The sequence below is a fragment of the Sphaerodactylus townsendi genome, linkage group LG01, assembly GCF_021028975.2.
Source record: "Sphaerodactylus townsendi isolate TG3544 linkage group LG01, MPM_Stown_v2.3, whole genome shotgun sequence".
NCBI lineage: Eukaryota > Metazoa > Chordata > Lepidosauria > Squamata > Sphaerodactylidae > Sphaerodactylus > Sphaerodactylus townsendi.
Window position 1 is genome coordinate 34,996,064 of NC_059425.1, and position 15,103 is coordinate 35,011,166.

The following is a 15,103-nucleotide window of genomic DNA, read 5'->3' on the forward strand; positions in this document are numbered from 1 at the left end:
CAGACACCCGTACAAAACACTTCCCAGGAGGATAAGGCTTCCAGAACCGTGAATTTCAAAGTTATGCTGCAACTGTTTTAGCACTTGGAATGATTTCACTTGGAATGGAGTGGCCTTTTGTACTGGGCCTATGACTTGGAAATAACTAGCATAGGTTGCACTGACTGTCAATGAAAATTAAAGCAAGAGTGCTTTTGACAAGTGCGGAGTAAAGAGCCACTGTGGTTTAGCAGCGGCCCCCTAGAACTTATCAGATTCATGTTCAACACCCAGCTCATCCTTGATACTTATTGTCTGTCATCCTAACCTACCTCACAGAGAAGTTGTGAGGATGAAACTGAAGAAACAGGTATTAGCAGAGTTCAGCCTTAACTCCTAATTTTCGACGATTGTAATAGTAGTAACACAAATATCAGACAGAATGCAGAACAGATAGTGAAACTGTTTACTATCAGTGCAGCAGATACACATTGCGGACCAATTTAGATTCAAAGGTAATTATTGTTTGGTGGTCCATGCTTCTTACAGGGTTTGCAAAGCTGCAGACAAAGTTATCATTACAATAACACAGTGCACTAGGTGAGGCTGATAGTGTAGTGTAATGGTTATAGAGTTGGACTTGGATTGGGAAGATGCAGAATCAAATACCATCCTGCCATGAACGCTGCTGAATGATCTCAGACCAGTCACTCTGTCAGGTGACACACACTCTATCAACCTAACCTACCTTACAGGGTACTTGTGAGGATAAAACAGAGCACAGAAGAACAATGTTGTAAGCCAAAATGAGGTATAAATAAAATGTTGACAAAGCCAAAGTTATCCTATAAGCTTCATGTCAGAACAAGGATTTGGTCCAAGACATAAACACATACAATGTTCTACCCATTGCATCACACGAGCTCTTGGGTAGATCAGTATTATTATTCCCATATTGCCAACAGAGAAACCGAGAGTAGTTTGCCTACATCTATTTTGTGCCTCATTTGATTAATTTTGTAGGTGTGGCTTTACATTTTAAAAATTAATTTATCTACATTGTAAACCACCTTAAATTTATATGGACAAAGAGTGACTAATAAATACTGTAGTTAAAAACAAATGTTTAGGGTGTTCATGGCTGAGGAGGGATTTGAACAAGAGATCTTCTGATTCATAGCATACTCTCATATTCTAACTTCATACCGGGAATATTATTAAGCATTGCTGAAAGCAATAAGATCAATTGCAACAGCATTCCCTTCGAAATAAGCAGGTTAGAGCTTCCTTCGAGCAGTCCCAGTTCAGAGTCTGGTATGTCTCTAAGGCAAGTTCTTGATAGGATTACCAACTGACCAGAAAGATCTGGGTTTGTTCTCGAGCCTTTAAAAGCAGCTGCAGAAACTAATCAGTAAAGCTTTGAATGTCATGAAGATAACCCTACTCATGAACAGAGGGTGGTAAAAAAGATGTGGGCAACACATAGCTTACCTCAAAACCTCAATTCTTTGGAAGTATAAAAGGGCGACCTTAAAAAGAAATAAAAGGTCATTTGGAAGGGCGTTATAGCAGTGCGGGTCTCTCCAGCAGTGACGTTACCAGAGAGAAAATTAAAAGAAACCACAGCCACAATGTGAGAGTTTGCTCTTTACAGTGTGTGTGACTGGATGTGTCAGAAAACCAAAGCATGAGAAAAGGTGTGACAGTAACGCAAGATGCAGCCTCAAGAAAAACTCACACCATAATAAGACCTTTTGCTCTGGAGTAAGCAATGGCAGGAATGCCGCTAGACTATATTTCAATAGACAGAATGGTCAATATTTTTTCTGAAAATATTGCCCATGAACCCTCTCCCAGTCACCTCAAGGACACAAACATATTCCCAGTAAAGGAACCTAGTCTGAGTGTTTCTAGGCACATGCAGGGTGCTTTTTGTTTGAAAATGCCTAGTGGGGCATGACATATTTCCTCTGTGAAGGAAGTTTCAGAGGGTAGCCATGTTGGTCTGCAGTGGAACACCTAGATTTGAGTTCAGTGGCACCTTTGAGACCAACAAGAGTTTCAGGATATAAACTTCCCATGAGTCTAAGGCAGATTCCGCATGGGCCAAAAACAGTGGTGTGAAAACGGTGTGAAAACTCTTTTACACCCTTTTACACTATTTTCACACTGTTTTCACACCGCTGTTTTTGGCCCATGTGGAATCCGTCAAAGCTTCCTTCCTTGAATTACTTCATGACCAGTGAAGGTCTCTAAATCCTTTTATCCTTGACAGAAATTGGAAAGGAGGGGAGGTCCACTGTTCTAAATTTGTGAATGAACTCAAGTTCATTCTTGCATTATAATCTCCCCTTAAAGCTTCTATGCTTGAGGATTACCATTCTTAGGTCAACAATGGAATGACCTGGAAGATTAAAATGTTCTCCTGCTGGTTTTTGAATGTAGCAATTTTTAATGTGGGATTTATGTTCATTTATTCTTTTGTAGAGGAATTGGACAGTGTAGAGAGTGGAAGGGCATTATAGACTGTCAATGGCATATACAACATTAGAAGATGAATAAGTGAATGAACCTGACTAGAATAAGTGAATGAACCTGTGGAAGGGCATTACAGACTGTCAATGGCATATACAACATTAGAAGATGAATACTGGTAAGTGAATGAACCTGAGACCGCATGGCAGGTGTTCTTAGGCTCAGCTCTTGTTTTATCAGAGTGGATATGAGAACAGGGCTGGCCCTTTGGCTTGTGCAGGCCCTGTTCCCAGAGTCTGTGTACATGTTAGGAAAGGTACTGCTGTGGGTGAGAAGTTGTTTAAGGTTTGGAGGCTGTTTGTAGTCAAGAAAACATCCCCCCGCTCAACTTTCTGTTAGAAAAACCATTGTCCAGCATAGGTTGTAGATTGCTAATGATTCATTGAACTACTTTGAGCTGAGAGCTGCATTTGACCACCAGTGGTGTTCTGTTGTTGTTTCATTTACAGGATCTACTGGAATTACAGTATCCACCTGGTGTAGTGAGGAAACAGATCAGTGAAGTCGGAATTATATGAAAGGATAACCTGCTACAAAGTAGGCCCAGACCTGCTATAAGAATAGGCCCAAACAATTGCTGAACTTGACACAAATTAAAAATAATGACACCCCCCCCCCATGAATAGGGACATAGGATTTTTATCTCATTACAGATGCTGATTTTCTGCCCCCAAGCATTTCCCCTCTGCTCTGATCAAACTGATTACAATATATAGTTTACCTTTGCATCATTTACTAGCATTCTCTGCAACATCCCTCCCACCTTCTGACTAGAATAAAAGGGCTCAGATCTCTGTACCGCGCTGCGTCTAACAAAAGGGATTGATTCTCAAAAATGTATACCCTGAAAGTCTTACTGGTCTCTTAAGATGCTACTGGACTCAAAACTCATTGCTCCATGAAGGAAAAATGTTTTAAATATAAGGGTTGAGTTCAACCTTTTTTATTTGGTAAATTTTGGGTTCAAATTTTAAAAACTCAGAAATTTTCAGTAAAGCCCAATAAAGTCGATGACCATCGGCTTTTTATCGATTTTTTTTACTGAATCACCATCCCTTGTACAGAGCACTCTCTCCTCTGAAGAGATACTGTTTTTCAGTTTAGGGAGCAATGTTATAGAATTTGAGGAAATAAAACATTGAAATGTGGTATGTGTGAGAGAGAGAGGGGGGAGAGATTGTATAAGCAGCCCAGGCTTGAAGAGCGTGACCAGGAGGCAGGGTTGTGAAAGAATAAAAGAAACTGAATGACAGTTCTGAGTTTGCAATAGACAGGGAGAAGCAGAAAGAGACTGATATGATGTGAGCGTGCTGAAGCAAGGGTGCAGGATCTCTCCCTCTAGAGATCAGATGTAAGATAGTGGGACTGCTATAGGGTGAAAGGGCTTCTTTGACTCATAGTTATTGCATTTGCAAACAGACCAGTTTCTTGTATTCTCACTCCTGCCAAGGATATTTGCTAGGCGGCACTCGATTGGACCGTCACTCTCCAGGAAATGCTTCTGGTGTTCCTATCATGCAGACCAGGACAGTGTGCTATGTGCATTCATCTCAGCGTGTGTGAGATTTCCATTTTGTCTGAAATGGGCAGCTATATTTTGCACTATCGGAAAATTAGCATGCTGTGCCACATTTCAGGAAAAACTGAATTCTTTTTATACATATATGTCTAAAAACTTAGGCTCATTCAGCACATGCAGAATAATGCACTTTCAAGCTGCTTTCAGTGCCCTTTGAAGCTGTGCGGAATGGCAAAATCCACTTGCAAACAGTTGTGAAAGTGGTTTGAAAACGCATTATTTTGCATATGCGGAAGGGGCCTTAGATAAGAATTAAAGTAGAAAGGAAAAGATTTGAGAAACTTTATTGTTAAGCAAATGTAGAGGCAAATAAGATTAAAAGACAATGCAGTGATTGAGTAACTGTTATCTGTATGTTGTAATATTAATAAATTTCTCTTTTTAAAAGCTAGGAGAAGTTGAAGGCAGAAGGAAAGAGGAAGACCCAGCATGAGATGGATTGACTCAATAAAAAAAAGCTATTGCCTTCAATTTGCAAGATCTGAGCAAGGCTATCAGTGATAAAATGTTTTGAATGTTGGAAGCAACTTGACGGCACATCATACATACTTTAGTAGGTCACTTCCATTTACCATATTTACTTGAAAAGAGGACAACCCTGAATATGGTAGTCACCACCCAAATGTTATACACAAAAAGATCTTTATTACTGGACATAAATTAACATGTGAGTTGCAGTCTTTTTTTTCTGACTGGAAAAAACTTAGTGTTGCATTTAGGTAAGTATAGTACTTGAATGAACTCTGAGTAAGTGTGTTTTCAGATCAATCATGAACCTCAATAGGAGAGAATTATAGTGGATCTAGGAAAACAAAGTCAATCAGAAATTATTCAAATAAGAATGAAACTAACAAAATGCATTAGAAGCTTTGCGTAAAATTTCTTTCTGTCTGGCATGTTTTTATTATGTCTTTTAAGTAGCTCTAAGAAGTATGCATGGTCGTCTGTTCTTCATTTTGTCCTCACAGCAACCCTCTGAGGTAAGTTAGACTGAAAGAGAGTGACTAGTCCAAGGTGGCCCAACAAGCTTCATGGTAGAGTAGGGATTTGAACTCGGATCCTAATCCAACACTCTGTTACTGCATGCTGAATAACTCCCATGTTAGGGGAAACCACTGCTCTAGAAAGTTATTGAAGATCAGGCAGTCTTTTCCCTGACACATAACTTAAAAAAAATTAATCCTGAGACAATTTTAATTAAAATATACAATGTCATTGCCATCTTAAATGGTATAATCCCAGGAATGTCATAGCGGGTACATTTTTCTTGGAAGTATAGTTATTTTTACAATGGGATACGCCCAGTGGTGGGATTGAGCAGGTTCGCACCACTTCGGCAGAACCGGTTGTTAAAATGGTGCTTGTAAACAACCAGTTGTTAAGTTATTTGAATCTCACCACTGGATACACCATATACATGTGAAGCTCTCACAAGATAAATAACATTGCCAAATACTCTTTCAGTTGGAGCAGGAAAAACAACCCTTTATTAAAGCAAATGAAGTGCAGGAAGTGATTGTGACAGGAATATTGATGAGTGCAAATAGGTTAAGCTATGGGAGGGACCCAGTTAGCAGACAGACTGAAAACAAGGCCCATCTTCCTGGTTCCTCATAGCATAAAAGAAACAGGGACCTGGTGAGAAAATGACTGGTGAGAAAATGCCTGTCTGGCTTTTCAGTTGATACAGTTGGAGCTCATAACTCTATTAAAACTATAAGATTGACAAAGTCTAGGTGGAGATCTCCATGAAATAATAACTGATCTCCAGCTAACAGAGAGCTGCTCCCATGGAGAATATGGCTGCTTCCAAGGGTGCAGTCTATGGCATTCTGCCCCACTGGGGTCCTTAGAATCATCCATACATACATATAACCTTTAATGGCATAACAGGTCCAAAATGGACTAACAATTAAAGGAATATAACACATGTGTAATTTTAACAAGTAGTAAAAATGGTAATTACATTTATCTCTGTTGAAATTCATGTTGTTTGTTTTGAAATTGATTTTGTTTGTTTAAATGTAAGATACTACACTTAGGCAGAAAAAACGAAATGCACAGATATAGGATGGGTGACACCTAGCTTGACAACACTACATGCAAAAGGGATCTGGGAGTCTTAGTAGACCATAAACTAAACATGAGTCAGCAGTGTGATGCGGCGGCCAAGAAAGCCAATGCAATTTTGGGCTATATCAATAGTAGTATAGTCAGTGGTGGGCTTCAGCAGGTTCGCACCACTTCCGCAGAACCGACTGTTAAAATGGTGCTTGTAAACAACCCACCACCAGAACCACTGAGTACAGTGTCAAGATCGAGGGATGTATTTGTACTTCTCTATTCTTTATTGGTTAGACCTCACCTGGAATATTGTGTACAGTTGTGGACACCGCAATTCAAGAAGGATATTGATAAGCTGGAATGGGTTGGAGGGCAACAAAAATGGTAAAAGGTCTGGAGTCCATGCCCTACAAAGTGAGGCTTAGGTAGCTGGGGATGTTTAGTCAGGAGAAGTGAAGGTTAAGGGGGGACATGATAGCTATGTTTAAATATTTGAAGAAATGCCATGTCGAAGAGGGAGCAAGCTTGTTTTCTGCTGCCTCACAGACTAGGACACATAGTAATGGATTCAAGGTTCAGGAAAATTGATTCCAACTAAACATTAGGAAGAACTTCCTGACTGTCAGGGCTGTTCAACAGTGGAATTCACTGCCTCAGAGAGTTGTGGAGTCTCCTTCTTTGGAGATTTTTAAATAGAGGCTGGATGAACATATGTCAGGAGTGCTTTGATTGTGTGTTCCTGCATTGCAGGGAGTTGGACTTGATGGCCCTTGGGGTCTCTTCCAACTCTATGATTCTGTGGCCCAGCTCTCTAATCTGTCTAGGCCATTTTGAATTCTGACTCTGTACTCTGGGGTATTAGCTACCCCCCTATCTTTCTCCTCCCCAAACTCTGACTACATATTAGGAGGATTGGGGTGGTGGTGGTTCTACACCTGTGTTTACTTCAAAAGACAAATGAGGGCTGGAGCTAAGGGAGGGGGGAACATGCAAGAATAGGTGATCCACTTGCTGGGGGAATATTTTATTTCTCCCTCTACCACTATTTCCTCTTTCCCTTACGTGAGAACCCCCAAAGCCTCTCCTTTATTCCCGCCAGGTCAACCTACCTTGATTTCCTCCACATTTTCAGTTTCCCCCCTTTTCCCTATTCTGGCATCTTGTCCATGAGAAAAGTCTGGCTGAGTTGTGCTGGGCCCAGTTGCATGGTAGGGATCCCTCAAAGACATGCAGTAAAATACCTCATTTCCCCCTATAACCCCTCCACGGTCTATTTCCTCTTTGCCTCTTCCTGACAACCCCATAAGTGTATTCGAAGCATCCAGATTCAGGCAGGCATTTTTGGTAAGAGGCAACTTAGTCCAAACACAATCTGAGGTCACAACACAGGTATTTAGAAGTCCAAGCATCAGACCAGAAGGGCAAATCCAAAGAGCACAATCTAGGGCACAGTCCAAGGTTAGGAGTCAATCCAGTCATCAAGGTCAAACACTCTGAGGTATATAACACAAGGGTTATGGCTAAGTTGTTTCCATACTGGTTCACCCTTTTTTGGCTGCTTTTATCAGAAAAAAACCTGCTTAGGAACAGGTGCAACTCCATTGCCTGCTGAGTCACACAAGGACAGGTGCAATTCATCAATGGTGGACATCCTATGTGATTGTTCGCCCTGATTCTATAGTGACTTACAGGCAGAGGTTGATTGGTGCTGGGTTGTTAACTTCAGCCCCTCCCTCTGGACGTGCAGTGCTCCACGGGCCCTGATGACCCTGGGGGTGAGGCTGGTGGCTGCAGTGATTCTATGTCAACTTGTGAGACTTGTGTGACTGAATACGTGGTGCACTGACTTCAACCTGAGACTCCTCCTGTGCATCTGATGGAGTCTCTCCCTTATCTTTTGGGTCTTCCTGTGATGGTGACAGCTTCTTCCTGCTTCTTCCTCATTCGAGGAGGTGTTGGCAGGCAGACCCATGGGACCTAGTCTGCACCTACCACACTGGCTTTTGTGAGGTGTTTGCTGTTGAACAGTAGCAATGAGTCAAGCCTGGGTAAGTCCTGAAAGCTGTTTGGTAGGAGTAGCTCAGTTTCAGTGAGTGCCCCTTCAAATTCCTCATCATCTGGCCTCCTCAAATCAGGTGATGGAAAGCATCTGTAGGAAGTCAGTTGCCAAATCTGTTGCCAAGTCAGATTTGGCAAAAGAGCATTGGCGGCTGAATGGGAAGAAGAGGAAGGAGGAAAATGGGACAGTCTATGGGAGCTTTTGGGGAAGGAACAGAGGACAATGAGGTGCCTTCCAGGAGTCCTTGCAGGTCCCCCACTTGTACTAGTCGATTAATATAATATTGGAAAACAGTGGCTACAAGTGGCTTGAGCAATTAATAAATTTATTTATTAATTATTATTTTTATTTATTATTAATTTTATATACTGCCCTCCCCCTGGGGGCTCAGGGCGGTTTACAACAAGGTTAAAACATACATTAAAACATAATTTAAATATTAGTTACATAAAAACAGAACCCATTTAAAAATGTGGATGGCGTCTGGCTACCCCCCTTCCCCCCCTTGTGCCCACGGGAGGCCAGATGACATGGTAGATGTATTTTTAGATGTATTTTTAACCAGGCTGGCCAAACGCCTGCCGGAACAGGTCCGTCTTGCAGGTCCGTCTTTCTCACACATTTCTATAAAACAGTAATTGCAAATTATTAAAGGGTGGGGGAGCCCCAACCTGAAGACAAGGCCAGCATTGTCTTCTGCTTGGCTGCCTTGGGATAGATCTGTCTCTTTTAAAAAATCTATCCTTGAATCCTTTATAATTCTCTTGTAACTGCTGCCAACTGAAATGCAGCCTATGTAAGAGTAACTAAAATGAGGCCCAAGTGCTTGGAGTCAACCATGCCCCTACTGATTTTTTGTTATGCCAGCCTTTATCATTTTCCTCTCCCAAAACCTAAAGTGCAGGATCCTCAAGGCTTGAAAAAAAAAGAAAAGAAACGCTACAATGAAATTGGGGAATGGAACAAAATCTCCTTCCTGGTCCTCTTTGCCAGCAATATTTCTGCTGGCAGAGGGGCAATTTCACTTGTTTCCCCCTCTTCACTGTAGCTGCCTGTGTTGTGTGGCCATTTGTTTATGCAAGGTTTCCCCCACGTCAGTTTTTGGCAATCAGAAGGGGCTTCTAGGACAGGAGAAAATGCAGGGGAAATCCTTCTGCTCACACTCTGTACATCCAAAACTTAGGATCTATATATTACACATAGAATGACAGCCTCAGTAACAGGATTGGCTCCCCCCTCCCCCCCTAGCTTCACTGGTTAATTGTAGCTGGAGAGAGAAATGTGACCATAGCTTGACATTTTCACACTTTTGTCTCTGACGTTTCCATGACTGCACATTTGCTCACAGCCCACAGTGTGCTCAAAGATCAGTTGTGATGTGGGAGGATTCATCTCAGTTCAAACCTTTGATCTGAAGAGGCAGCATAAAGAAGAAAAAGATGATGATGATGATGATGATGATGATGATGATGATGATGATGATGATGATGATGATGATGATGATGATGATGATGAGGCATAAAGATAAAGGCAGGACAGACATCTTTTGCTCACAGACATCTTTTGCTCACAAGGCAAACAAATTCTAAAAAGTGAAATGTAGAACCTTGCTTCTGAGCTATGGGTGCAGCCTGGCCATTTTGAGAGCCATACTGCTTTTCAGTGAGTGGGAAGAAACCTGAAACACACCCTGCCAACCATCTCCTTGGGCCTACATTATTGGCTCACTGGAGAGGGCCAGGATCAGGTTTGGATCAAACCAAATAATACAGTTCTAGCAAGGACAAACTCAGTGCTGGTGCTGGAGCCCTGTTGCTTTCCTGGTGAAGAATTACCTATAGAAGTAAGTCTCTTGAAGTTACAGACACACACATTTTACAGTTCTGCTCCATCTCAGGATGCATGTCTGACACCCTCCCCCACCCCCCAAACCTAACAATATGCAGATGGTGCTAAAACTTAACCAAGGGTGGGTTAACTTACCACTTTGATAAAAAGGGAAAGGGGTAGGGAAAGAAGGGAGGCCAGCCAAAATTGATCTACTACTCCCTGTTGCTGTTCTCAGCTGTAGGCCTGGTAAAATTGCTCTGTCTTGCAGGCCCTGTGGAATTGAGATAAGTTGTGCAGGGCCCCAGATTCGTTTGACAGAGCATTCTACCAGAGCCAGAAAAATCCTGACTCTGAGGACAGCTGGATACTTTTCAGGTCAGTTTCCACCAGCAAGTTGTTATTGATGGAATGTCAAGCTCTCGGGGGGAGATATCTGGAGAGATGGTCTCTAAGTACTACATGTTGTTCGCTGCCCTGAGCCCCTTGGGGGAGGACGGCCTATAAATTTAAAGTATAATAAAATAACGCACGTGTTGTGTTTTGTCCTGGGAAACTTTTGGCCTCTTTGTAATACCTCTCCCCATCCCTCCACTGTTTGTAGCTCTGGATAGAAATCTCTCTGTCATTTGGCAAACAGGCCTCTGCCTCAATTGTCAGCTGCCACAATACCATTGTTTTTTAGTAGCAGAAGCAAACTAACACAAATATCCTTCTGGTATACATTGTGTAGTAGTCCTTACAAGAATGTTTATCCTGGCAGAAAGAAGTGCCAAAACAGAAAAGCAATGCCTTGCCTACAGTTCCATGGTCTATTCATAGCATAGAACACAATTCAAACCAGAAAGACCCTGATTCACATCTCAGTCTTAGCCACTATGTTACACAAGCCTTGAGTTCCTCTTTGCGGTAAGAAACAGGATGGGGTTACCTGCAAAGCTGGCCTGACTGCACACACGATCCCATGGGCTGTTTGGGGCAGAATTGTTTTGAGAGGCCATAGAAACAGGATGTGATCAGAAAGATACACACTTTGCAGTGTCACATTGAACAAGGGGCTGCCTCTTTCTGAATGTCTGGCTGGAAATCTCATTCACCAATTCCCTGCTTTTTGCTTTTGAATTTGAACACAAGACTGGTTGGATAGATGAGATCCCCCCCCCCCCCAAAGGAGAAGGAGAGATTTGACTTCAGGGGGTTGCAAGTTGCTGACTCCTAGACCAGTGGTGGTGAACCTTTGGCACTCCAGATGTTATGGACTACAATTCCCATCAGCCCCTGCCAGGATGGCCAATTGACCATGCTGGAAGGGGCTGATGGGAATTGTAGTCCATAACATCTGGAGTGCCAAAGGTTCGCCACCACGGTCCTAGACTATATTCAAACACCACAAAGTTTGTTTATGATAGGCATGAACCTGAAGGAAATTATTCACTCCCACTCCCCCCATATATCTTATCAGAATTAAGGGCAGACATCTTCAATCTAACTGCTATTTGTATTGACATGCAAACTGATATTTCTTCCTCAGTGGTCATGATTGTTAACAATAGTAAATATTAAGAATCATGATTAGTAGGACTGAAGTCAGACTTAGCTGACAGAGGCTACTTTCCAGCATCACAGAAGACTTCTGTCTTCAGTTTTTGTATGCCAGCTATGGGGAAGGGGAGGGGGCACACTAACCCCACAGGAAATTTGATTAGTCCCATTACAAACCAACACTGGTTTGCTCATGTTGCCTGATTAAAGCTTCTGCTCTCTGCCAGTTTAGAGGAAGGACAGTATAAAGGGGAGGAGGTAATGAAGTTTTATTGTATTCTATATAGTTTGAACTTGGAGTTGTAAGTTGCTATGAACATAAGGGGAAAGCAAGGTATAAATGTTTTAATGACTAAATAAATAAGAGGTAGACAAATGCTGACAAAAGCGTCCTTCTTGTTATTGATCATATACTTACCCTGTTTCCCCAAAAATAAGACCTATCCTGAAAATAAGGCCTAGCAATTTTGGAGGATGCTTGAAATATAAGCCCTACTCCAAAAATAAGCTCAAGTTACAGATTTCCCGGCGCAGCTGATCTGGTCATGTGGGGTTGTGTGTGCAAAATCATGGGGAAAAATAAGACATCCCCTGAAAATAAGCCTTAACGCATTTTTTGGAGCAAAAATTAATATAAGACCCTGTCTTATTTTTGGGGAAACACAGTAACAAATCCAGTGGTCAAAGAGACTGACAAATCTGTGCAACTTGGTATTTTCTTCTCTCAGAATCATTATTTTCCCTCACACTTTTGTAGCCTAACAATAAATTACATTGTATTACGGAGCTATAGCTGTAGAGACTGAAGCAGCAAAACACACTGTGGTGTTAAGTTTTCTGGACATAATCAAAGAACCTCTAAGATGGCAGCATTAAACACCAAGGAAGCCACAAGCTAGAGCAGGGGTAGGGAACCTGCGGCTCGAGAGCCGCATGCGGCTCTTCTGCCCTTGCACTGCAGCTCCACGAGCCGAGCCGCTGGCCCCATCCTTGCCCGCCCTGTAGGCAGCAGGGTGGGCACGCCAACTGCCCACGGCCGACTGGGCCGCGCCGCGGGCTTCCCCTCTCGCCTGTCCCGTTGGAGCGGGGCGGGTGCTTTCCCGGCGGCCAGCGAGGTCAAGCCGCTGGCCCCATCCTTGCCCGCCCTGCAGGGCGGACGCATCCATGCACTTCTCAGAATGATCAGAGTAAAAGGTAAAAAACCCCAATATATACAGTGTTATCTTTATTTTAAATGTCAAAAATTATTTGCGGCTCCAAGTGTTTTCTTTTCCCATGGAAAACGGATCCAAATGGCTCTTTGAGTGTTAAAGGTTCCCTACCCCTGAGCTAGAGGGAGCCTGCCTGCCAGTCCTACAGGCCAATACAATTTCTCTATTAGTATGCTCTCTGGCTAACAATTACAGCAGCAGGAACAGGACATGAGAACTTAAGAAGAGCCCTGCAGGATCAGACTAATGGTCCGTCTAGTCCAGCATCCTGTTAAATACAGTGGCCAAAACAGTTACCTTAAAGGGTCAAATAAACCTCCATCCTGCCTTCCAGTGTTGGTATTCAGAGGTTTGCTGGCTCTGGAAATTGAGGTTCTCTTTATTCCATGGCCAATAGCCACTTATTGGGCTATCCTCAATGAATTCATTTAGCCCTCTTTTAAAACTGCTTAACTAATCTAGGGGTGAATTAAGTCCATCAAGTTGCATTTTGTTGGCCAAAATGCAAAGAAAAATGCCTCTATATATTTTTTTTCCTGCTAGGACACTGTCAGTTGTACAATAGTAAACTATGTTCCCAAAATGTGGACAGTTACCACTTGTAATTTGCTTTCTGCCAATGAAAAAGCAGATGAGGTAAAAAACCATACCTAGGATCTATTAACCTTGGGGTCTTTACTCTATGATGTTTATGATCCAGGGAACTGAGGCTGTGGGGAGAGGCTGTGGCTCAGTGGCAGACTGTTTCCTTGACATGCAGAGAGTTCCAGGTTTAATCCCCAACATCTTCAATTACAGGGACTGAATGCTATTTGTATCACCAACTGATACCTGCTGCCTTTGATTAAGGACCTGTTGGCCTCTTTGGCAAATGGGCAGATTTTTACCAAATTGGATTTGAGGGAAGCATATTGCAGAGACCTGATCAAAGAGAGGGATCAATGGAAGGTTGCATTCAACACCCCCCTTTGCCAATTCAAATATTTGGTTATGCCCTTTGGATTGAATAGGGCCCCTGGGGTCTTCATGAACCTGATCAATGAGTTTCTCCCTGACCATTTATACTGGGCAGTGGTAGTTTACCTCAATGTGTTAATCTGTTCTGAGTCGCTAAAAGAACCCATACATCTCTACTGATTCTCTATCAATAAAAGAGATTTCATTCATAATTTAGTCTACTTTATTTGAGAGAACTAGAGGACACTACTCGAACACACTAATCCTCTGGCTTCCAAATTGGGGGCGAGGGGAGCGAGCATGAAAAACTTGCATTGAAAGTAAAGGTTACATTTGTGCCCCCGTATCCCCCCGCCACAATATGTCTTCAAATGTATCCCAAAGCAGGCCTTTAGATCTTGCTACCCACCACCAAAACAAAAGCAAAAGTATTGCAGACTAATTTGGTAAGTTAATTGTATCGTTAGTGGTAGAAAAGGATTTCCCAACATTTTAGCTTTTCATAAAACTGGCTTTTTAGTATCTCTTGTACTGTTCCTTCTTCTAGATATGAGAGGTTTGCTATATTTAATGCTTTTCATAAATTTGCTTCAACACCTGTTTCCTGCACCACACAGATGCTGCCAGGTTGAACCCGGATCATTTAGCTCAATATGTCTTTCTGGCTGTGGTTTGTACACATTTGTTTATTTATTAAAACAGGAGTTCCAATCCAGTGGTTGTCAGTGGTCGCATGAGACATTTTTGAATTGTTATCACCTGGGCAAAATTTATGTCAGTGGTGATAAATGTTGGTTCAGTTAATGCTCAGAAGTGTACAGACTCTTCAAACCTGGCTATACGTTAGTCAGTCCTCGGCCCTTTCTGCACAAGCACCTGAGAATGTTTTGGAAATGTTTTCAAAACCTCCTGTTTGTCCTCACTCACCCCCCTTGAAAACGCTTCCTGGCTGGCATTTGTGGTCATTTTATAAAAACGTCTTCTTAGATTTGTAGCTACAAAGCTTCAAAGCCTTGTGCTAATATTCCCTAGGGGTCGGGTCAACATAGCTACATAGACACGACCCCCGCCCAAATGATGGAAGTACACTGCTAAGTTCAAGAAGTCCAAGATGAATGAGGATTAAAACACTAGAAGTTTATTCATTGCATTACTCCATAACAACTGAACAGCAACTGCGTATAGCTGCACTGACTAAATGCAGAATGCTGACTGTCAATCACAGCTCAGCTACGGCAGCTGCTTTGAGTCAATACACTACATATACCATGAATCGGCTAGTGCGAGCTCAGAATATACCTGGTGATTGCGGAGAGGCATGGGAAACATTTTAAAGAGATTGCCCAGCAA